A 25037-nucleotide genomic window follows, 5' to 3' on the forward strand; every position below is an offset into this window, starting at 1 on the left:
TGACTTGTACAAGTGTCATCACAATGGTCAATATGTCTCCATGTGTCATGCCACATCACTTGTGGATGTTATGACATATTTACAAAATGAACAGGAGAAAATCTAATGTGAGGAATTCCAAGAGTCATATGTGGAATATGTAAAGTCACATGTGGAAAAATGACTCAAATAGAAGTACAAAGGTCATTTAGAAGTCCAAGAGTCATGAGGGTAGCTTAAGAGTCATAAGGGTAGATGGAAATTCATCCATCGTCTTACAAATAAAACCTCATAACTCAAGCAAAAGGATTTTGGAGGCTTAGGATTTGGACAGATGGCTTGGATTCTTTAGCTTGAAATAGGAGAGAAGATCATTCCTTGAATAAGAAAGAAGTGAATTAATGTTCCACTACTGGAGCTAGTGGCTCACCATTATCATTGTGTACTCACATATTTCACCTAATAATCAGAAACTCAATGAACCAACACATTTTCATGCATGTATTCTGAATTTTGTAAGAGTATTCTTTAGATGTTTGCAATATATGTTATGTTCAAATTTACTAAAGAAATTGAACTACTTCTTTGGATTTAGTACACATCTTGTTGAAGGTGTGTTGTATTTGCTTGAATTCTCATTCTGTCTATGTGAAATATTTCCTTAGATAACCAAAAAAACCTTCCTTCCTCCCGTGTGTCTCTCCTAGGATAATACTATTTATTTCCTCCTAGATATTCACTCTTTTCTACCCTCGTGAAAGTATCATTTTAAAAATTATAATTGGTGTATCACAATGTCAACTTACTTGCTTATTCAAAGGTTATGTGTATAATCTCTTATGTCATCCATTGAAACCAAGGTGAACCTTAAGTTATGGTGGTCGTGTTGATACTCCGGAAGGGGCTCCTAATCCAAATGGTGTGAGGTATAATTGGGACTTCACATTAAAGAGACCCCCTATATGTTGGCAGTATCTAGCACCATCAACAGAACCTTGGTGTTGTCTTATATGCTACCTTACAGGAAGAAGTAAATGAAGTCCTTGAAATCTTGTAGAGGGATAGACCCTTTCTGTGTAAGCATTCTTATCTGAAATTGGAACCATTTCTCTTTTAGGGATAAGGAGTAGGCCTTTTAGGGTTCCTTGCAATTAAATGCCTCTAAAGAGAGGTGTTCCATGGTTCCTAATGATGTTTTTAAAATTTCAACTTGAGTATCCCTTTCCTATAACAATGTTTGTGTTTGTCGCAATTGGTTTTCTGACTATTTTCTTTCTTTCTCCAGGCATTCCCTTCAATTGGCCTCATCAAACCTTACTAGGAAGTACATTTATTCTCTCATTCTCTTCATCTCATCTTTGATATTCACAATATCAACAACACCTTCATATTGGGCGATCCTGTTCCATTGATGATTCTCCACCTTCTCCTTCTCTACTGTTAGGAATAGTTGTGGTGTTGTGTATAGGAAGTGTTTTTCTTGCCTCAATCCAAGAATAAAGGAATTGGTTCTCCTTTGAAATGATTTTTTTGCTTCCCTTCCAATCTCTTATATTCATATAAGTTATTTTTGTAGCAAGACATCTTGCTCCTATTCTGCAGGCTTCTCCTATAGTACATAAGTCAGATTTTGTAGCTAAGAATTTATCCCTTATGATTGTGATTACTATCTCATTTCCTAAAAAGGTGTTTGTATTTCTATTATTTGTACCTTTGGTTCCTTAATTTCTACCCCTTTACATCTTGAAGCTATTCTTTTTATGGGATATGGGTATTTTCAATAATGAGAGAAGTTAAACAAGGTGGCCTTGGGTTGCCACTATAATGTACTTTGGTGCTTTTTATCCACCTAAATTAAATATGTGCTTGAGCAGTTCTACTTGTTTTCAACTTTGTGGAAGTGTTAAGTGTTGCCAATGTGGCTGCAATTTTTTCTTCTTCCTCTTCCAAAAGTTCTTCTCCTTATTTTTGTGTTACAATGCTCTCTAATGCATATTTTTTCCTTTTTTTAGTTGGACTCTTTTGTGTTTTTTCATTCCCTTTCTATGGCTGCGTTGATTCTTTCTAAGGTTCTACCACCTTTTTGTAGAACTCTGTCTCTGCCAACTTTGTCTCTATGAACTCTATCTCTGACAACTCTGTCTCTGGTTCTGCTAATTCATCCTGGGCCTTTGAGAAGACCTGTCTATCAATGTCAAAAAAGTTTAGCTAGGGCTTAGGGAACCTAATATTTTCCAATGCATCCAATAATATTAACCTAATTAGGCCATAGAGAGCCAAGTAACTTTGTTTACCCTCCAACTTATTTATCATCTCTTTTAGGGATTAGAGGAGAAAATATGGGATGCTCATCCTCTCATGAATAGGTACATCAACATGGAATCTTAATTGATAAAGGATCCTAAATTGATAATTATATACTATGCTTAACCTTCCCTCATAGGATAATATACTTGAGGATGGGATATGAATTTTCATTGCACGGGTATGCTAAGCTTTCACTTATGATCTCATTTTTGTGTTCATCTGAGTGCTCATTAAGGAGGAAAATTTTTCTCTTAGCACTAATGGCTTCCTGATTCTCATCTTTACTCCATTGTATCTCCTTTGGAAGGGTAGTGACCATATTGATTAATTATTCATCAATGTATATTATCGACCCTTTGACTATAATGACTGCTTCCTGCACCCCAGGTTGTTGTAAGTTTATGGAAAACTATTGGGAAATTTCATCATCATATCCTATAAGTTTCTCAAAGAACCCTAGCTAGTGAAAATTTTCTAGAATGGCCCGAACGGTAGGATGATAGTGAATTTAAGTGGTATCAATGGGTTGTCTCATGTTGAATCCTCCTCCCATTGTATGACACAACTTGCGAAAATTTGGACATAATTTTTTTGAAAGGGAATGCTTGTTTCTATTTTGTTATAGGAATCAGAGTTTTCCTGTGGCAATATGGGATTCTATATCCAATGAAAATGCACAACCTATAACTAGTTCTTTAAAAAAATCTTGTCACTCCATACTTTAAAGCATTCTGCATATTTTATTAGAAATTAAATAATAGAGAAATGGAACACATAGAATATTGTGGAAACACAAACACAACAAATCATAAAACAAGTGAGACATAAATGTATGTGGTTCAACCAATATAAGCTACATACATGGAGAAAAAACAAGTCCATCCTTTTATATTATTCAACAAATTGAAGGATATAACCTATAATAAATCTATTGTAACTTCCTCTTTCTTCTCACATAGTCTCCTCTGTTTTTCTCTCACATAATAATATACAGTCACAATATAATTCCCTTGTGGGTTAATCATGAAGTTGGGTTGCACTTTTGTGAGAATTTCTTGTGAAAAAATTGTTATGGCCTAAATCTACCTCAGGCTGAGAAAGGCAGGATCTAGAGTAACATCAAACCACACTTAACTTGGTAGCTAGCCGTACCAGGTCAGGAGAGGGCTCTCACCTTGTCAATGTCGGAAAAATATGGCAAATAAAGCTTGAGATGACTAATGTAAAGACTAATTTTAGGCTACGTATATGCTCAAAGGATTTTTATTGAATTTAATGTCGGTTTGCTGGCTCAAATGTGAAAGGTAGATTTGGATCCGAGGAATGGACTCAGCCTTGCAGAGTTTTCTGTGGGGAAAGTTAGGCAAATGGTTTAGTACTCTGAAATAAGTGAGATGGAGAGTCTTAAGACTGGTGAGGAGTTGGAGAGGGCATGAAATTCTCATGGATCTTCTTCAAACAGTTGAAAACATAAATAACTAAACAAACCCTAGGTAGAGCACTGCAAAATCAATGAATTCTACCTTTATCCTTGATTCATTTAGTTAAGTTGAACAAAAAGAGATGATGGAATACATAAACACATGTAAAATTTAATTATAGAAGTAAAAACAATACCAAATCAACTTGCCACAAGAATTTCACAAAATGCTGCAAACCTTGGTCTATTCCTTTGCCAAACTGCAGAGATGAATGTACAATAATGCTCAAAGCATTCACAAGAGTCCAACCTTTGCAAATGACTGAAAAACTACTAGATATAGGCAACAAACAACTCATGCTAGGCTTTAGGGGTTGAATTCATGATTTTAGGAGTTGTTTCAACAAGATCTAAACTAAGAACTGAAAAGTAGGTAGTGGAACAACTTGCCTCTAAAACCTAGGAAATTGATTCATCTAGTTCAAAACTACCTTTGCATGATGTATCTAGCTCCATGAGTGAATTTTTAACATTTTTACATCAAATTCCATCAAGTTATATCAAATTACATCATGAGTTTGACTATGAGAGAGAGAAAATTCAAACTGAGAAAAAACAAGGTGAAAAACAGAGTTTTTTTGGCAAAAAAGTCAATTTTTTTTTTTTGTTAATGGAAAACCTGTGAGCAATTTAGGAAACCGACGTTTCGGACTAGCTAGGTGAGTCCATCATCAGGGCAATGAGATCTCAATTTTCCATCCTGTGCGTCGCGCCACTATCCCTGTGCATAGCATCTTTTTATAGTTGATTTTGGAGGCCTTCTTTTGCACCAAATTTTCTCCAAGTGGGATTTTTGGAAATTTCTATCTGTCAACTTTCCAGAACAAGTGGAATTTATGAATTTGGTGTCCATTTTCCCCTCCAAAAGTGAGTTCTCCCAACACTGCTTCGTGTGTGGCCAAAAAGCGGCAGAAAGGGCATTTTTGAGGTGTTTTTGACTCTTTTGGAAGCTCAAAACTTGACAAAACTTCCTAGTAATTTTTGGGCATTCATAGTTTTGCATGAGGAATCTAAAAATGTAAATTTTTCCTCCAGAGGAGGTCCCTAGCAAAAGCGAGCGTCGGGTGGTGCTACGCACCAGGCAGAAAAACCTGTTTTTTCCTCCAAAAATTCAAAATTGACAAAAAGTGTGCCAAATTTCTTGAAATTTGGGCTGAGAGACCTGCATCAAGTGCTATGTTAGGCTAAGGATGCCTCAGCTAAAATCTTGAGCTTGTCTTGCTCTTTCTTCCTCCTCAAAGTTTTCCTCAACTCGACCTTCAAAGTCCTTATTCTCGCTTTGCAAATTTTGTTTCTTGCCAAATAGTGATAGGCCATATGCCTCAATATCTTTTTCTCTTTGTTGGCCTTCTCTAGAATCTTCTCCAATTGCATGTTTTCCCTTTCAAGAAAAGATTCTCGATCAGCTTCAATCTCTTGCTCTAGTGGTGTCAACTTGATTTTCCTCCTCTTGGCTGCATGTCGGTTTTCTCTTATGTTTTGTAGCTCCATGATAGTTTGTTGGTCTTCCAACTGTTTTCTCCTTTGTTCAAGATATTTTGTTACCCACTTGGCGCTTTCTAGGTTAAGAGACAAGTCATGAATGTCAGCTTCTTGTTCCTGGATGATCTCCTTGAGCTTTGAGCTTTGGGAGCCCAAATCAGAGTCATCATCTTGAATGAGAATGAAATCTCTCTCTTGACCTTTCGAAGGCCCCTCATCATGCAATGGCTACTTACCTTTGTCCTGTACCTGCTTTTCTGTTGAAGGAAACGAGACCCCTTCCACCCCAGGTGGAGATAGTACTCGTTTTGCTGCTGCAAACAATCTCCTTATGCCCTTTTGTTAAGTGACAAATACAGGCACACTAGTGGTTTGAGTCTCATGCACCTCTTGCTGATGTGAAGACCCTCCTGCCTCATGAAAAACTGATGGGGTCACTTAAGGACTTGTGAAAACCTCATGTGAAATGAAATCATCCCATGAAACATTCAGCAAGCTCAGCTGATGCAAAACCACAATCTTGATCAACGCAAAATGATAGATTATGTTGTACTGCTGATGAGGAGGTTTCCTTTGCACCAATGTGGTCATTTTCTCAATATTCCAACATATGAAATAGGGGATGTTCATCATCCTCACTCTAATGAAATGGATCAAAATTCTGACATGATAGGTGTATAGGCGAGAAAGTCTACCTTCACAGTTGAAGTATTTGATTATGAGTTTCATAAGGGGAGCATATGTGTCCTATAGGTATCTGAAAGGGAAGACCCTGCTGATCTGCTTCTGATAGCCAGCCTTGACATAAGGCTCATAATGTTCTTTGTTCACCAGTTGTCCCTTGTTCCACTGTTCACCCACATTCGGAATACCTGTTACTTCAGCTATAGTTTCAGGTGTCAAAGTCAATGTAACACCTGCCAAATTGACCTGGCCATTTTGAAGATGGAGCACAAATAATCTAGCAAGCTCATGGTGGTATTTGACTCTTTCCACCATCTCACAAAACTAGTAGCAAGATTGATGTTTGAAACATGCTATAGCAAGAGGGCAAGCCAATAGCTCAGTAAGTGTAGTGGACTCCTCCTAGATGTGTTTTCCTCCATTATGTGGTTTTCTAGGTGCATGAATTTCTTGGGAGGAATAACTTACTATTTCTTCATCTCTTTCATAAGGTGAATCTGTCTCCATGTTTGCCATTGTATGGTGTTTTAATGATGAGTATGAAGATATTTTATATCAACAATAGGTGTTCGCTGTTCAATGAAAGGGATTGATGACTGGGGACTGTGAATGAGGGATTTTTTTATGACTAGTGAAGATGAAAATGAAAATGGTGCAGGGGACAACAACAAAAATTACAACTTTGCAAACCCTAGGAAGTTTTCCAATGAAACTGTGCAACAACTACGGTTTTCCTTTTCACCTATTTTCACACCATAAAAGCTAATGAAAACTCTTGCAAAGGGACTTTGGGATGCTTGACTTACTTGGAAGGAAGAAGTTTGCAAGATTTGGAGGTTGACGAAGTGATTTGGATGAAGTTTGGGCTTGGAAGGCAAGTGCACCGTGCCCACTAACAGGTGAACCACGCTTCTCTGGTGCGTTGCACCCGTTTAAATTTCAGTGCTAAACCTGCACTCTGTATCCCACACCAACTAGGTGCACCACGCCGCAACCCAGGTGCGCCGCAACCAGTAAGCTTTCACTGTTTTGCTGCAAATCGCCTTCTTCACCTCAAAAACACGATTTGGCTCTTGATCACTCTTTCTTTGGGCACAAATGATGTCTTCAACATGAAAAATACTTTATATACCCATCACTTTTAATTTTTCACTTAAAAGAAACCCACTTTTCTAATGTTTTCCTTTTCACTTTATCTTTAAAACTCTGCTTTAGCAGTTTGACTTGCTTTTTGCCTTTTGATGGACTAATGCTTTGAATTTTTTACTCTTTTGCAGGAGCTTGGCAAGGTGACCAGGGCTGCATCTTGGACTTATTACATATAGGAAAAATGAAATTACATGAAATTTTTATACATAAAACAATAAAACTCTGTTTTTCCTCAAAACAGGGTTTTGAGGAAAAATCAATCACTAAGCATGTGATTATTGAAATTTTTTATGCTGAGACTTTATTTGACCTCCTCATGTGCTTGCTGACCATTATTGATCTTTTTACAAGACTTTGATGACAAAACACTAGACCTAATGAGACCTAAAACACTAAAAATGGCTTTTGCAAATGTAAAGACAAAAAATCACTGCAAATGACCTAAATGTATGAAAATGGGCCAGTAGGTAAATACCATGAGGGAAAATTTATAATATGCCACTTCCATCAGATGATCCATGACCCTAATGGAATCCAGTTGATCGGATGAGACACCTAAAATGCAATGCAATAAGAGAATTTGATCACTAATGGAGGGATGAAGATACCGACACTAACATTGGCTCCAATGGGGATGGTAGCTCCTTGCAAGTGCCAAGAACTACAGATCTTTGGAAAGCAGACAATGTCTTCTTCAATTGGCTATGGAGTCAATAACTTCGACAAACCAAAACCAATATCTTGACTCAAAACTGACTCAATTTCAGGACGAAATTCAACTCAAAACTGACTGAAACAATCCAAACCAAAACTGAAATCAGACCTTTAGTTTTATAGCCTTCACTTTAGGCCCCAAACTGAATGAATGATGATAGTACACACTTGCAATGAAAGAAATAAAATGGTATGTACAGTGATATATATGATAGCAGAAAACATTTCAAAGATAGTACCGTTTCAACAACCGACCATTGACCGGCCCACCTAGACAACCTTCTCCCCTCATTTCTTTCAGCAGGAAAGCATTTTGACCCTGATGTGTAGCAATTCTAAAAGGTCCTTTCCACAGATTCTCGAACTTGCCATGCTTGCCTTTGTCTTCGTTTCAAGCATCCCATTTAAACACTATGTCTTCAATCTGAAACCCTTTCGCCTTTGCCTTTCGATCATATATGTTCTTGATTCTCTCTTGCAGCTTGAAGGTATTCTAAAAAACCTCCTCTCTCATCTACTGTAAATGGATCATTTGATTGATTCTTCGCTGCAAATGATCTTCCTTGCTGCCAGCTTCCTGCAGAAGTTTAACAACCAGGACTGTGAGAGATGTCGGGAACACCGTGTCAACACCATACACGATCTCGAAAGGGGACATGCCTATTGATTTCTTCTGACTTACTCTATCCGCCCATAGTGCATTAACCAATTTCTTGTGCCAACTCTTCTTGTTTGTTTCCAGCAGCTTTTTGATAATGTTGACCAATGATTTATTTGAGGATTCCACCAATCCATTACCTTGTGGATAGTATGCAGTTGAGTGCCCCAAGGTAATTTGATATTTATTACAAAAATCAATCATCTTTTTAGATTTGAAAGCTGCTGCATTATCTGTAATCAACTTGTTAGGATAGCCAAAATGTGACAAAATATTGTTTTCAAGAAATTGAATTATTACTGAATCAGTGGCCTACCGAGTGGGAATCGCCTCAATCCATTTAGTGAAATAGTTTGTTGCTGTGAGGATCCACTTGTGCTATGCTGAAGAAGTAGGATATATCTCTCCAATGAAATATAAACCCCACTGCTGAAATGGAGCATTTACCTCAACCGGCTTGAGAGGTAAAGGCTGTAATTTTCTCCTACCTTGAAAAATCTGACATTCGTGGCAGCTTGTAACAGTTTTATACACATCAGCAAAGAGGGTTGGCCAATAATATCCTGCTCTCAAAATATTATTGGTTTTTGTCTTCCAAAATAGATGACCTCCACAATCTCCCTTGTGAAAATCATCCATGACCTGTTTTGCTTCATCTTCAACCAAACAATTCAACGAGACACCACTGGGATCTTTCTAATAGAGTGCATTATTAATAATACAAAACTTGGCAGCCTTTAATTTTAGAGTCCTAATTTTATTCCTAGCCATTCCAGGTGGCGGTGAAAGATGCTAGCGCACATATACAATATCCGAATACCAAGGAGAAAGAAGAAACATTTCAGATACCTGAACAAGCGAACTTTCTTCATCTTCTTCGAACATAGTAGCAATCAGATTTATGTCCAAGGCATGCAAATTAGACTCCCCCATCAATTTTGCCAGCTCCTGCCCCTTGATGAGCTTTGTTGGTTTGATCTCCACATCATATTCTAACAAAGCTGTGATCCATTTTCCTCGTCTCCCTTCCGGATCTGTTTGCACTAAGACATCTTTAACGGCAGCGTTAGGGACATAAGCAAGAATATGAGAATGCAGAATATAGAACCGAAAATCTTTCAATGCTTTTACCAAGGCAAGAGTTTTCTTTTCAATAATGTTTTACTTTAAGGCAGCATATCTTATTTTTCTGTTGAAAAACGCAATTGGCTTGTCAAGCTGGTCTCTTTTCTGCATTAAGACTACTGCCATAGTGTGATACGAAGCAAATGAAAACAAAATAAAATCTTGGGAATAATCCGGGATGATCAAAATTGGAGCTGAAGAAAGGGCCAACTTTACCAAATTGAAAGACTTGATGGCTTCTTCGGTCCACTTCACTACACTATCTTTCTTTAACATGTTTGTGATTTCCCTCAAATGTTCTGCTAGATTTGGCACAAAACGACGTAAGAAATTCACCTTACTGTTGAATGCTTGGATCTCCTTTTTACTTCCTGGAAAATCGATCTTCTGAATAGCTTTCACTTGAGCTGGATTGATGTGGATGCCCTCCTTCGATATGATGTGGCCGAGAATCTTGCCTTCATCCATGGAAAACAAGCTCTTCTTTGGATTAAGTGATATGCCATACTTTCTACACTGCTGAAATACAATCTTCAAATGATAAAGGTGCTCTTCATCTGAATTTGAAAAAACTGTCAAATCATCAAGATAAACAACTAAAAATACATCTTTCTCATTTGCAAATGCGATATCCATAGCCCGCTGAAAGGTTGCACTAGCATTATTCAATCCGAATGGCATCTTGGCATAATGGAAAGTTCCCCACGGAGTGGTGAATGCAATTTTGTCCCTATCATCCTCATGGACCAGAATTTGATTATAGCCAGAATACCCATCGAGTAGCGACATACAAGATGCTCCAACTACTCTTTGAAGTATGTGGTCCATATTTGGAAATGGATAGTTATCTTTCAAAGACACCTTATTCAGATTTCTGAAATCAATACACAATTGAATCTCACTTGTTTTCTTGTGCACGGGCACCAAATTGGAAATCCAATCCGAAAATCTTATTGGAATGATTATACTAGCCTTGTACAATCGATTCACTTCTTTCTCTCTTGAGGGTAGCAGCTTTGGATTTATCCTTCTTAGCTTCTGTCGAAATGGCTTTTGATTTGGCTTGATCAAAATGATGTGCTGAATTATACTCTTATCATATGCCTTCAAATCTGAATAGTCCCATGCAAATACATCAATAAAAGAAGACAATAAACTAATGTATTTTTCCTTTACCTGTGGAGGCAACGCCTTTGATAACTTCACCATTTTTGGATTGTTTGCTGATCCAATGTTCACATCCTCAACTCCTTTCTCGGTTGGCACCAATCTCGGTTTCCAAGCTACATCATCTTGATCAAACAATTCCTCTAAAGGTATTAGACCTTTAGGAATGACATTGTCCTTCAGCTGCAAAACTTCCATCTGATTTACTTCCATGTCCGCTTCACCATCATCATGCTCTCCATCGATAGAAGTATCTTTGTACTTGCCTTCATTTTGCAGAAATTCTTCGATCTCTTTATCATATTGAAACACCTGCCAATATCTTTGATTATCAGGGATAGCAGGGTGATGTTTCACATGAATTTCAAACTTATTGTTTGAATTCATTGGAATTTTCAAATTACTTGTAGCTGTTGCAAGGGAATCTGCAATAACATTTTGTACACGAGGGACACATGTCAAAGTGTAATCTGGAAACAATCTCAAAATATCTAATACCGCATTACGGTAAGCCCGCATATGAGGATGCTTAGCTTGGTATTCACCCTTCACTTACTTGATAACTAACTAGGAGTCACCATATACTGAAATTATTTTAGCATTTAACTTCTTAAGTATTTTCAAACCAGCAATTAAAGCCTCATATTCAGCTTCATTATTTGAACAATCAAAAGCCAATTTATACGAACAAACTCTTACATTACTTGGAACTTTGTTTGGTAGAAATGCAGGGCTGCATATACAAATACCAATTCCAGCACCTTCCTTACCAACTGCACCGTCAAAATCCATGCTCCACAAACTGGCTTCGTCCTTCAAATGCTAAAATTATGTTTTCTCTTCTACCTTTGCTTGCTATCCATCAATTTTCTGCTGTTGTCGGAAGGCTGATTGTTCAGCAGTACTATCAAGCCTTTGTCTTTCTTGATCTAGTACAGCTCTGAAATTTTCAGTGATCTCTGGAATATCTTCTACTTCAACTAATTGACTATTTACATCATTAAAACTATTAGAATATAGAACAAAAGATTCTAAATCAGTATGTACATAATTGATTCGATGATTTAGAGGTTTCTCCTTGCTGGTGATCATGTATTTCATCTTTTTCTCCCGGTATAATTTCCTCAACTGACCAAACATGGGAATAGTAGCATAGGAGAAATCAAGGTGCAATGTCCCTTTGAGTTTTTCTCCCCAAGATTTGGATAGAAGCATGCCAAATATAGGAGGAATATCGGCCACAACCACATCCATGAGAACATTCTTCATTGGAATCTGATCTAATGTGACAACCAAATCTTTAATAAGCCCAATACATCTGACTCTACTGGAATCAAAGGAATATAGATCATGGTACTTGCGAGTGATATCTAAACCCAATTTTTACATAATTGCTTTTGGCATGAGATTATGAGAGGCTTCTGAATCAAACATGGCATTGTGCAATACATAATCATGCAATCTAAGGCTGATGTAAAAAGGAGCTACATCACTATCTTTAGATTGACCTTCTAATGTCGGACCAAATATAAGCTCAGGCTGGTCATCTTCCACATTTACCATATCAGATAATGGATCTAAATTCAAAATCTTTGACACATGACCTTTATAGTTGCTATTCTTCATCAATTTAGTCAAAGGTATTGACACTTTTAACTTAGCAATTTCATTTTCTAAGCTAAAGGATGATGTTTTTTCTACCTCTTTGACTAGAGCATCCTTCTTTTCAGTCTTCTCCTTTGATACAATTGGTTAATTTGATATTTCATTTGCTGATTGTGTTTTGCTAGTGGTAGGATCAGCTGCCTCCTTTCCCTTTTTCTGCACAATTTGAGAATCGTTCTTTGGTGGTGTCGCTTCCTTCCTCTTCTGAATTGGATTGATGGGTACCTCTCTACTCCTCAGTGAATATTGTCACTGCTGGGTTGTCAAAGCATTCATGTATCCCCTCTGATATTTATCAGATTCTTCTTCAAGAATTGTTTCATTTTCCACGATGAAATCTTCATCCTTTTTTACAGTTGGGTTTTCTGAATACTCTTCATCTTTCGTGATATAAATGGGCAGATTATCAGGTATAATAAATGATTTTCCTCACCTATTATGTTCTCATCATCATCTAATTCTGGACCATGTACAAAATTATGCTGTAAGGGTGTCTTTACTTGCTACTGTGCTGCTTGGTCTTGTGCTCTTTGTTCTTGTTGTTTGATTCTGAATTGTGGTTGCTGCTGACCACGGAAGTTTGGATTTCTGACTTGTGCTTCAGGCTTATCAGCAATTGTGAGTCTATCAAACATCTTCTCGATCTTGCAATGAAAATTATCTGAGTAAGAAGCTTCTTCCTTTATGGTCACCTTCTTCTCGGCCTTTGCTCTAGCTCTCTTGGCAAGTAGATTTGCCTCTACGCTGACTGCAATTTTCTGCATGTCCTCCAATGTGGCCGGATCTCTTTCTCTCAATTGATATGCCATGTCGGGATTGAAGCCATCAAGAAATTTAATCAAATCCATCCCCATAGGTGGCTTTATATCAGCGGGAATTGCATTGTAAACAATATTGAATCTAACAAAATAATCTTGGACACTCTCACCAACATTCCTCTTAATGTTTTCATTTTTGGAAAGAATTTGAAGATAATTTTTCTTTACCTCCCAGCAATCCAAGAATTGTCTTTAAAGAACAGCCAATGTAGTGATACTTGCAGCTGGCAAATCTCTAAACCACTTCCACACTTCACCTCCAAACGTTTGCACAAATAGTCTCATAGTCACATTTTCTTCATCAATCTCATGAAGTTCAAAGAAATCGATCATCTTATCCACGTGCTGATGAGCTGTGATACCTTGGGGATACCATCAAACAATGGAATTTTTCTTTGATAATCGACACGCATGGCATCCAAGTTTTGTGGCAAAACAAGAGGTGCATATCGGGCAGCCATTACTCTAGGTGGATTTGAAACTGGCCTTGGAGATGTAGGAGGAGTCAAAATAACAATAGCAGATGATGTAATTGGTGTATGAGGTGTTGAAGGAGGAGAGGAAACATGAGATGTTTGAGGTGTTGAAGGAGATGATGGGGTAGAAGAGACAGGGGGTCTCTGATCAAATATGGTGGGCTGTACGGGAATGGTGGGAATGAAAGGAGTTTTAGTAGGAATTTCTAAACCAGATGCAATAGCGGATGAACCAAGAGTTGCAAAGGCAGATTCTAAGAACTTGGGAATGTTTGTAGCCGCAATGGAATTTTGAAGATTCAAGATATAATTTTCAATTGATCTATTAGACTTTTCAGTTTCAAGATCTTTGAAAAACTCTGGATTTAGGACAGTAGAACCAACAACACTTTCAGATTTAGTCTCAAACAATGATAGATCAAAATTTTCATCAAACTCAAGATCTTCGAGATATTCAAAAACAACTGGACATGAATGAGATCTGAACACGGGAATCATAGAACTTTCTTGTCGGAGAATTACTGGGATGATATTTGGGTTTTCATACACAAGAGGAGGATCAGGATCAGGATTGGCCCTGGTGTATCGTCTCGAAGCCATTGTGTTGAATTATTCCCAAAAATCAAATGGACATTATCAACTTGTTCAGCCTATCAAATTCTAAACTCATCATCCAAATTCTAGAATTTCTTTAAGATACTAGGGTAATCGTTTAGATTAGATGTTGAGTTTATAAACTAAACCGGAGATCGATTGAAGCAACATTCATCTACTTTTCCAATTGCAAAGCAAGAGCATTTCGAAGGCTACCTGGCTAACTTCAGGCTCCATCTGTAGTCTACAAAGCAAAACAATGATAATAAAATTTTCTTCCCCAGTACGGTCGCCAATATGTTATGGCCTAAATCTACCTCAGGCTGAGAAAGGCAGGATCTAGGGTAACATCAAACCACGCTTAACCTGGTAGCTAGCCCTACCAGGTCGGGAGAGGGCTCTCTCCTTGTCAATCTCAGAAAAATATGGCAAATAAAGCTTGAGATGACTAATGTAAAGACTAATTTTAGGCTAGGTATATGCTCAGAGGAGTTTGATTGAATTTAATGTTGGTTTGTTGGCTCAAATGTGAAAGGCAGATTTGGGTCTGGGGAATGGACTCAGTCTTGCAGAGTTTTCTGTGGGGCGAGGTAGGCAAATGGTTTAGCACTCTGAAAAAAGTGAGATGGAGAGTCTTAAGACTGGTGAGGAGTTGGAGAGGGCATGAAAGTCTTAGGGATCCTCTTCAAACAATTGAAAACATAAATAACTAAACAAACCCTAGGTAGAGCACTGCAAAATCAATGAATTCTACCTTTATCATTGATTCATTTAGTTAAGCTGAGCAGAAAGAGATGATGGCATAAATAAACACATGTAAACTTTAATTACAGAAGTAAAAACAATACCAAATCAACTTGCCATAAGAATCCCACAAAATGCTGCAAACCCTGGTCTATTCCTTTGCCAAACTGCAGAGATGAATGTACAATAATGCTCAAAGCATTCACAAGAGTCCAACCTTTACAAATGACTGAAAAACTACTAGATATAGGCAACAAACAACTCATGCTAGGCTTTAGGGGTTGAATTCATGATTTTAGGAGCTGTTTCAACAAGATCTAAACTAAGAACTGAAAAGTAGGCAGTGGAACAACTTGCCTCTAAAACCTAGGAAACTGATTCATTCAGTTCAAAACTACCTTTTCATGATGTATCTACCTCCATGAGTGAATTTTTAACATTTTTACATCAAATTCCATCAATTTACATCAAATTATATCATGAGTTTGACTATGAGAGAGATAAAAGTCAAACTGAGAAAAAACTAGGCAAAAAATTAGAGTTTTTTGGCAAAAAAGTCAATTTTCCATCCTGTGCATCGCGCCACTCTCCTTGTGCATAGCGCCATTTTGCATCTGATTTTGGAGGCCTTTCCTTGCACCAAATTGCTCCAAGTGGGATTTTTGGAAAGGTCTATCTGTCTACCTTCCATAATAGGTGGAATTTCTGAATTTGGTGTCTTTTTGCCCCTCCAAAAGTGAGTTCTCCCAACATTGCTTCCTGTGTGGCCAAAACGGGGCAGAAAGGGCATTTTTGAGGTGTTTTTGACCCTTTTGGAAGCTCAAAACTTGACAAAAATTTCTAGTAATTTCTGGGCATTCATAATTTTTCATGAGGAATCCAAAAATGTAGAGTTTTCCTACAGAGGAGGTACCTAGCAATAACGAGCACCGGGTGGCGCTATGCGCCAGGCAGAAAAACTTGTTTTTTCCTCCAAAAATTCAAAATTGACAAAAAGTGTGCCAAATTTCATGAAATTTGAGCTGAGTGACCTGCATCAAGTGCTATGTTGTGCTAAGGATGCCTTAACCAAAATATTGAGCTTGTCTTGCTCTTTCTTCCTCCTCAAAGTTTTCCTCAACTCGGCCTTCAAAGTCCTTATTCTCACTTTGCAAATTTTGTTTCTTTCCAAATAGTGATAGGCCATATGCCTCAACATCTTTTTCTCTTTTTTGGCCTTCTCCAGCATCTTCTCCAAGTGCATTTTTTCCCTTTCAAGCCAAGATTCTTGATCAGCTTCAATCTCTTGCTCTAGTGGTGTCAACTTGATTTTCCTCCTCTTGGCTGCTTGCCAATTTTCTCTTATGTTTTGCAGCTCCATGATAGTTTGCTAGTCTTCCAACTATTTGTTCCTTTGCTCAAGATAGTTTATTACCCACTTGGCTCTTTCCAGGTTAAGAGACAAGTCATGAATGTCAGCTTCTTGTTCCTGGATGACCTCCTTGAGCTTTGAGCTTTGGGAGCCCAAATTAGAGTCATCATCCTGAATGAGAACAAAATCTCTCTCTTGACCTTTAGAAGGCCCCTCATCATCCAATGGCTTCTTACCTTTGTCCTGTACCTACTTTGTTGTTGAAGGAAACGAGTCCCCTTCCACCCCAGGTGGAGATAGTACTCGTTTGGCTGTTGCAAAAGATCTCCTTGTGCCCTTTTGGTAAGTGACAAATACTGGCACACTGGTGGTTTGAGTCTCATGCTCCTCTTGCTAATGTGAAGGCCCTCCTACCTCATGAAAAACTGATGGGGTCACTTGAGGACTTGTGAAAACCTCATGTGGAATGAAATCATCCCATGAAACATTTAGCAAGCTCAGTTGATTCAAAACACAATCTCGATCAATGCAAAATGATAGATGTTGTTGTACTGTTGATCAGGAGGTTTCCTTTGCACCAATGTGGTCATTTTATCAATATTCCGGCATATGAAATAGGGGATGTTCATCATCCTCACTCTAGTGAAATGCATCAAAATTCTAACATGATAGGTGTATAGGCAAGAAAATCTACCTTCACAACTGAAGTATTTGATTATGAGTTTCATAAGGGGATCATATGTGTCCTGTAGTTATCTAAAAGGGAAGACCCTACTGATCTACTTCTGATAGCCAACCTTGATATAAGGCTTATAATGTTCTTTGTTCACCAGTTGTCCCTTGTTCCAGTGTTCACCCACATTCAGAATACCTGTTGCTTCAGCTATAGTTTCAGGTGTCAAAGTGAATGTAACACCTGCCAAATTGACCTGGCCATTCTGAAGATGGAGCACAAATAATCTAGCAAGCTTATGGTGGTATTTGAATCTTTCCACCATCTCACAAAACTAGTAGCAAGATTGTTTTTTGAAACATGCTACAGCAAAAGGGCGAGCCAATAGCTCAGTAATTGTAGTGCGCTCCTCCCAGATGTGTTTTCCTCCCTTGTGTGGTTTTCTAGGTGCATGAATTTCTTGGGAGGAATCACTAACTATTTCTTCATCTCTTTCATAAGGTGAATCTGTCTCCATGTTTGCCACTGTATGGTGTTTCAATCATGAGTATGAAGAGATTTTATATCAACAATAGGTGTTTGTTGTTCAATGAAAGGGATTGATGAGTGGGGACTGTGAATGAGGGATTTTGTGATGACTAGTGAAGAGGAAAATGAAAATGGTGCAGGGGACAACAACAAAAATTACAACTTTACAAACCCTAGGCAGTTTTTCACTGAAACAGTGCAACAACTAGGGTTTTCCTTTTCACCTATTTTCACACCATCAAAGCTGATGAAAAATCTTGCAAAGGGACTTTAGGATGCTTGACTTACTTGGAAGGAAGAAGTTTGCAAGATTTGGAGGCTGATGAAGTGGTTTGGACGAAGTTCGGGCTTGGAAGGCAGGTGCGCCGCTCTTCTCTAGTGCGTCACACCCGTTTAAATTTCAGTGCTAAACCTACACTTTGTGCGCCGTGCTGACCAGGTTCGCCACACCTCAACCCAGGTGGGCCATGCCCAGTAAGCTTTCACTATTTTGCTGCAAATCACCTTCTTCGCCTCAAAAACACGATTTGGCTATTTCTCGCTCTTTCTTTGGGCACAAATGATGTCTTCAACATGAAAAATACTTTATATACCCATCACTTTTAATTTATCACTTAAAAGAAACCCACTTTTCTAATGTTTGCCTTTTCACTTTATCTTTAAAACTCTACTTTGGTAGTTTGGCTTACTTTTTGCCTTTTGATGGACTAATGCTTTGAATTTTTGACTCTTTTGCAGGAGCTAGAGTGTAGGAGCTTGGCAAGGTGAGCTTCATCTCAGACTTATTACATATAGGAAAAATGAAATTACATGAAATTTTTATACATAAAACAATAAAACTTTGTTTTTCCTCAAAACAGGGTTTTGAGGAAAAATCAATCACTGAGCATATGATTACTGAAATTTTTTATGCTGAGACTTTATTTGACCTCCTGATGTGCCTGCTGAACATTATTGAGCTTTTTATAAGACTTTTATGACAAAACCATAGACCTAATGAGACCTAAAACCCTAAAAATGGCTTTTGCAAATGTAAAGACAAAAAATGACTGTAAATGACCTGAATGTATGAAAATGGGCCAGCAGGTAAAGACCGTGAGGGAAAATTTATTAAATGCCACTACCATCAGATGATCCATGACCCTAATGAAATGCAGCGGATCGGATGAGACACCTAAAATGAAATGCAGCAAGAGAATTTGATCACTGATGGAGGGATGAAGATACCGCCACTAACAAAATTCATAATTGTACCTTTTTTCCAAAATAAACCAATTTTCGGCCAAACTATTTAATATTTTTTGGCCGAACTTGTCCTTTTTCGTCTGAACAACTAAAATTAACTTTCAGCTGAAAAATTGATTGTTTAAAATAATGATAGCCATGCAATGTATTTTTGGCCAATGGGGGGAAATACGGCAACTAGATTTTTTGCCCGAACAAAATTTTTCGGCTGAATTCTTTTTCGTTAAAATTTTTTTTGGTTGAAATTATATATATATATATATATATATATATATATATATATATATATATATATATATATATGTTGAATGCGAGTCCTATATACAATTTTCGACCGTTTTTTGGCAGTTCATTTGCAGTTGTTTTGGAATTTGTTTAATAGTTTATTCGTAGTTGTTTTGGCAGTTGTTTCGCTTGAGGAATTTTTAAAGGTTTAGTGCTAGTAATAATCATGTTCTTTTGTTTTTTGTTGATTTTTTAGGTGATTTATGTTTGTTTGCAGTAGGACTATTGACTATTGGAGGAGGTCATGTAACTAGTCAGCGCCGGAGGAATTTTGTCTGTCTGTCGTTTGATTGCACAAAAACAAAAAACGAGGTTAGTAGGAATTGTTTCTGCTGGTGCTGAAGCTATTTCAATAGTTATATAAAAAAACTTGAGTGTATAGAGCCCTTCTATAGCAAATCATGTCGTGCACTATTTTGAAAATGTTGGACCTCTTTATGAATTCCAATCATGCATATGAATCACATTCTCTTCACTTCCTCATACTTCACCTCCCCTTTTATAACTTAAACACTCCATAAGTTATACCATTCATCTCGATAAACATTTTTCAAAGAAAATATAATTGAAACTCCATCTTCATTCTCAATTTCAAAATCATTTGAAAATAAACAGTTTTCTCACTATAGTATGCAGTAAGAACAATGAAAGAAAACCTTTTTTGGTGCGCATGGAATAACCATAAAAAATGTGTCTATGAAAAACAATATTCATCTTTATTGCTTCTAGATTTATAGTTACATCCATGGAAGATTCCTTCACTGTCAAAAGAAATTGAAATCATTTTACTAGCTCAATCCATGGGGTTGTTGCTTGTGGTGGAAAGACAACAATAGGTTTAGGTTATGTATCAACAAACAACTATCTATTTGTCTAGGGTAAATGATTGAAGTATTCACTTCCATTCTAGCCAGACTCCAGAAGTTCTTTATTATCATTAACCAGAATATCACATATCACCTTTTCTAGTAAATATTGAGGTAGGAATACCACATTGTCACACATCGATGTTTCACTTATTTTCAATATTTATACAAGCTCTAAAAACTTCCTATAGATTATAGGCAAAGCACTCATTCTAATGTCACATAAAAGTGCATTATTTGATATATTAGGATCAACCTCCTTTATTATTTTTTCTATATTCCTCTTATCATTTACACCAGCAATTAACATTAAAAATTTGCACATTCCATGCACTCATCAACACATATATGTTTCCTAAAATCTCCATCTTTATCTTTTAAATTTTGTTGCCATATCCAATGTTATTGGAATTTTGCTGACAAGTAAAAATGGTGCCCATTGTATTAGATTCAGGCTTGAATCTGATGAATATGGAATAATTAAAAGATCCATTTCTCCATTTCTTATGAGGTCTTCCTTACAAGAACTAAAATTAACTTCATTCCACAGTTAAGAAAACTAGGCAACTTCTCTGCTCATGCTTGGAGAAACTTCTTCAAAACGCCAGATAAGAAAAAATCCTTTCCGAAGTGGCCTTTTAGTTGGCACTAAATTAGCATTGAAAGCACTAAAGTACATTAGGAAAAATACTAAGCAGGGGGGGGGGGGGGGGGGGGGTGGGGTGGTGGTGGAATCAATATTTTAAAATTTACTTCAACTTTACTTTTCTTATTCCAATTCTATACATCATTGTTATTTAGTGAACCTGCACACATACATGACTATGATGAAAGAAAACTGAGTATATCCAGTCAAATAGATTTACATATAATTCATAATTTGTTAATATTTAACCAATGCATCATTTCTTCATTAAAACATGTATTAAGCATACACTATGATGAGTAGAGAGAATACAGATCATCAATACATAAGAAACACATCAACACACATGAACACCAAGATTTTTATATGGAAACCCAATGTGGGAGAAAACAACCACTATTATCGTTTTTGTCTTCTTTTAAAAAATAAAATAATCTTCTTAAAATATTGTGCTAGGGTAGACTTTAACTAGTATGTAGGATCCTACTTGAAGAAAGTTATAACCTTATCTCATTTTCCATCTCCTACTGGGAGGGAACTACAACCCCCTTTATGAAGACTTTATCCCCAACTCTTTAGGTATCACTTTTCAAAATGTTTCAAACTAGATCCACTTTCAACTAACTTGAAATCAAATACTGAAATATTGAACCAACTGAATCATCAAATCAACTAATGTAACCAATGCAACTAGATCAAACTAGATCAAAATATAATATGTGAACGCATAGCCACTCACCAATATACCAAGCCAGACATTGTTTTTTTTCTCGATTAAGACTAAATCTATTAAGTAAAAAATAATGTACAAGAGGATACATCCCAAAGATGCAAGAAACCGGCAACCGGAAATGATAGACTTATCAACCTCGGTTCCGGAGAAGGAGTTAAGCAAGCAAGGAGCTACAACCAGTCACTAGAAGCTGAAAGAAACATAGAAAACTACCCTGAGAGGGTAGAGGCTTCAACACGAGGCTTTTTCCCTTTTCGATTTTTGACTACAACCCAACCATTTTGAGGTGGATGAGCGATTACAACTTGAAGATTTGGATCCTCCACCGGGGATCCCTCCTTGGGGAAGCCCTCCTTTTCTGAATCCGAGGAGGAGGACAAATGGACACGTTTCTGAGCAATGGCTGAATCAGAGGTAGGCGCCAGACCATCGGTGGAGGGAGCCACAGAATGAGGGGCCTGTTCCAATTCTTCATCACTGTCTTCATCTTCAGAGCTAGAGGAACCAGGATCCGCCACAGGAGGTGGAGAGCAGGGAGTCCAACGTTTGGACTTGGGCTTGGAGGCATTGGCCTTGTTCTTTTTTGCCGGGCGAGATGGGCAAGTGTTCTGCAAATGCCCAGGTTGGTGGCAATGGCGGCACCGAAAAGCAGTATTCTCGTAGTCCAGTGTCTGGGTCCAGACAAAGTCGTTTATCTTAAGGTTGATTTGTTCTGGAAGACCTTTGCTCAGGTCTAACTCTGCACATAGTCTTGCATATGAGTAGAGACCTTTAGCTTCCCGCCATAAATCTCCACTGAGGAAGCTACCCAAGGTGTCTCCTATAACTCTGAAGACACGAGTACTCCATAGGTGGGCAGGGAAGTTTGGAAGCCGTATCCATACCGGGGTCTTGGTAATGACCGCAGTAGCTGGATCGAAATCTGGGAACCAAGGGGTTAAGAATAGCCCTGCATTTCCCATGAACCAAGGGCCCTCTTCTAAGGCCTTTTCATAGTGCTTACTGTTATCAAAAAGAACAATGAAATAGCCTTTCGAACAGAAAAAGATCTTACAATGATGAGTCAAGTTTGCATGGATCCATGCGTAGAGATCCTGAGAACGCGGCCACAATCCATTAAATCTGCAGATGATGGCTCTTTCAGCAAAATCTTGAAGATGGGAAGCCAGTTCTTCATGAATGAGTTCAACAAAGGGAACTTCTTCGATCTTGTCAACCAAGAAGACCTTAGATTTAGGGGCTTCCGGGGGTTTGTGGTTCTCAGAGTGGACTGCATATTTGTATGAGAAAGGTCGGGTAGAGGAAGATTTCCCCACTGCTCCTCCTCTTAAACGAAGGGTCGCCACCACCAAGCTGTTCCTAGAAATACTGTAAGCAGAGAGAGGAAGAGGGTCTTCAAGTTGTTTACCTTGAGAGAGGAGTCTCAGAATGCTAGATGGAATCCCCAATCTGCACTCTAGCTTCAGTTTGAGTTCCTGCACCAGATCTGAAGGGCTAACCCATTGCATGATAGTTCTGCCTGAAGGCTGAGAAATTAGAATATGAAAGGAATCAGATACAGGCCTTGATCCCATGCCAAGATGAGTGCAGATCTCTGGATCTGGCCATAGTAGGGACTGTTCTGCTTGCTGGATGACTGGATCTGTCCAATCGATGTCAGATCTGAGGCTTCGAATGCCTTTCGGAGAGCCGTTGTTCGCCCCAGATCCATATGGAGACCATGCAAGTGATGCAGTCAACTGCTCTGGTTCGTGGCAACAACACACAGATATCTGACCGGCCAAGATCCTAATGTCAAGTGCAGATCTTTCGTGACGGCAAGAGGGCCTCGGGCTGTACTTGCTGTGGCTGTTTTGAACGCTGGGCAGCTTTACGTTCAAGCTAACTGTAATAACCCGTGCGGCCACGAGTGGAGATCGAAGCCCCAATTCGAGTCCCGTCTGAGCAGTTTTTTTCTCTTCAACGGCAGAGAGCCGATGCAAAACGGAGACTGAGGGCTCTGATACGGCTTCTGCTATAGGGTTCAACTTCGTGAGCTGCGATCCCTGCGTTGAACTCACCTCATCGGCTGCGACAGGGCTTAGCAGGGGCCTGGTGGCAGCCGAAGCAGGGGAGGCGGCGGAGGATCGGCTAGGGTTCATCGTCGGCTCTCGTCTTCCTTTCACTCACACAAAATCCGAAATTATGTTAATGTTCACCAAGCCGGACATTGTTACCCATCACATATACCGACTTTTTCGACTAGAAACCTTCATCAAGCATACATTAGATTGTATTCGATATTATTTTTAATCATACCTATGTATGTATGCACTTCTCCTAAAGCATACTCACGTATAGATCTCAAAAATACTGATACCTCAATCTGAACCACTGTCACACTGAAACAATCACTGCATCACATACTAAACCCATCACATATGACATAACCAATTACAGATCATTATACAACATCATCATCACTTACTAGCCATTTTATTCCACAATCAATTAAAGGCAAACAATACTGCCAAAAATAGATCATTATGAGAGATACATCATTTACAGACAAAAAAAAAAATATCTAAACTAATTATCCATCATTAACAGTTCATGCTTCAAACCCCTAGCAGTTGTACATAACTTTTATAAAGAACACATGCGTATGTAAACTATTTTAATATTTCACACCTGCGTATAGATTCTAAAATTTCACAGAATTTATACGCGACCCCCCTAAAGTAGATCCATGTATGTATGCAATATTTTTGAAGCAAACCTGTGTACAAATCTGCAATTATTGAATCATTCCTTTGTTGCAACCACAAAACATATTTCACAACCTTTACTATCAAATGTTCATATCATTACCATCATAGATTTTTCATCTTTAGTCATAATCATAAAGGATAAAACACGCATGTTTATTAGTCACTACAATGCTTTCAAATCTATCAAATCTAAACATACTTCATGCTCCTTGGTGCACACCTATTTTAGATCAAGCCATCCCTTAATAACCCATAACTTTCACACCTAGAACTTTGATCTCCATCTAGTTATATAGCTTAGGCCTTAGCCAATACCTTAGGCCAATTATGTAGTTATGTCGATGGTATACTTTCACAGGATCAAATATCCATTGTTGCGCTCATTACTATAGGACAGTACCATGGTAAGGAACCCTGGTATTAACAATAATACGGTGCAGAAACTGTACGCGACTTTGGTTCAGCATACCCGCATATGTACGCGGTCTTTGTTCATAGGACCTATGTATATTTTCTTACACTTTAACTTTATCATTCCTCTATCTCTGAACTGATATTCCTTTGTCCAATATCTTTTTCACATCTGTACTAGCTTGTATACTCATCCTGTTACCATCATTTTGACATTTTTATCAAGTAGGTTTCCATCAAGGACAATGCATTAGTCATAATGCCAACAATCTCCCCCTTTGGACTTGATGGAAACCACTTTGGTGTTTGGTTACCACCACCTATAAATACATGTAAACACATATGTAGACATGCCAAGCTTCTCTCCCAATTCACCAAGCATTATCCAAACACCAAGATTTTCTCCTCCTTTGACATCAAGGTCAAAGGGTTGACAATTGCTGAGTGAAGACTTCATTCTCCTTTTGGAGAGATGAGCACTATAGATATGATGTTGTTGAATATGGG

This window comes from Pinus tabuliformis, chromosome 1_2, assembly GCF_031772625.1.
Source record: "Pinus tabuliformis cultivar Carrire ecotype Pingquan chromosome 1_2, CPIR1, whole genome shotgun sequence".
Classification (NCBI taxonomy): Eukaryota; Viridiplantae; Streptophyta; class Pinopsida; order Pinales; family Pinaceae; genus Pinus; species Pinus tabuliformis.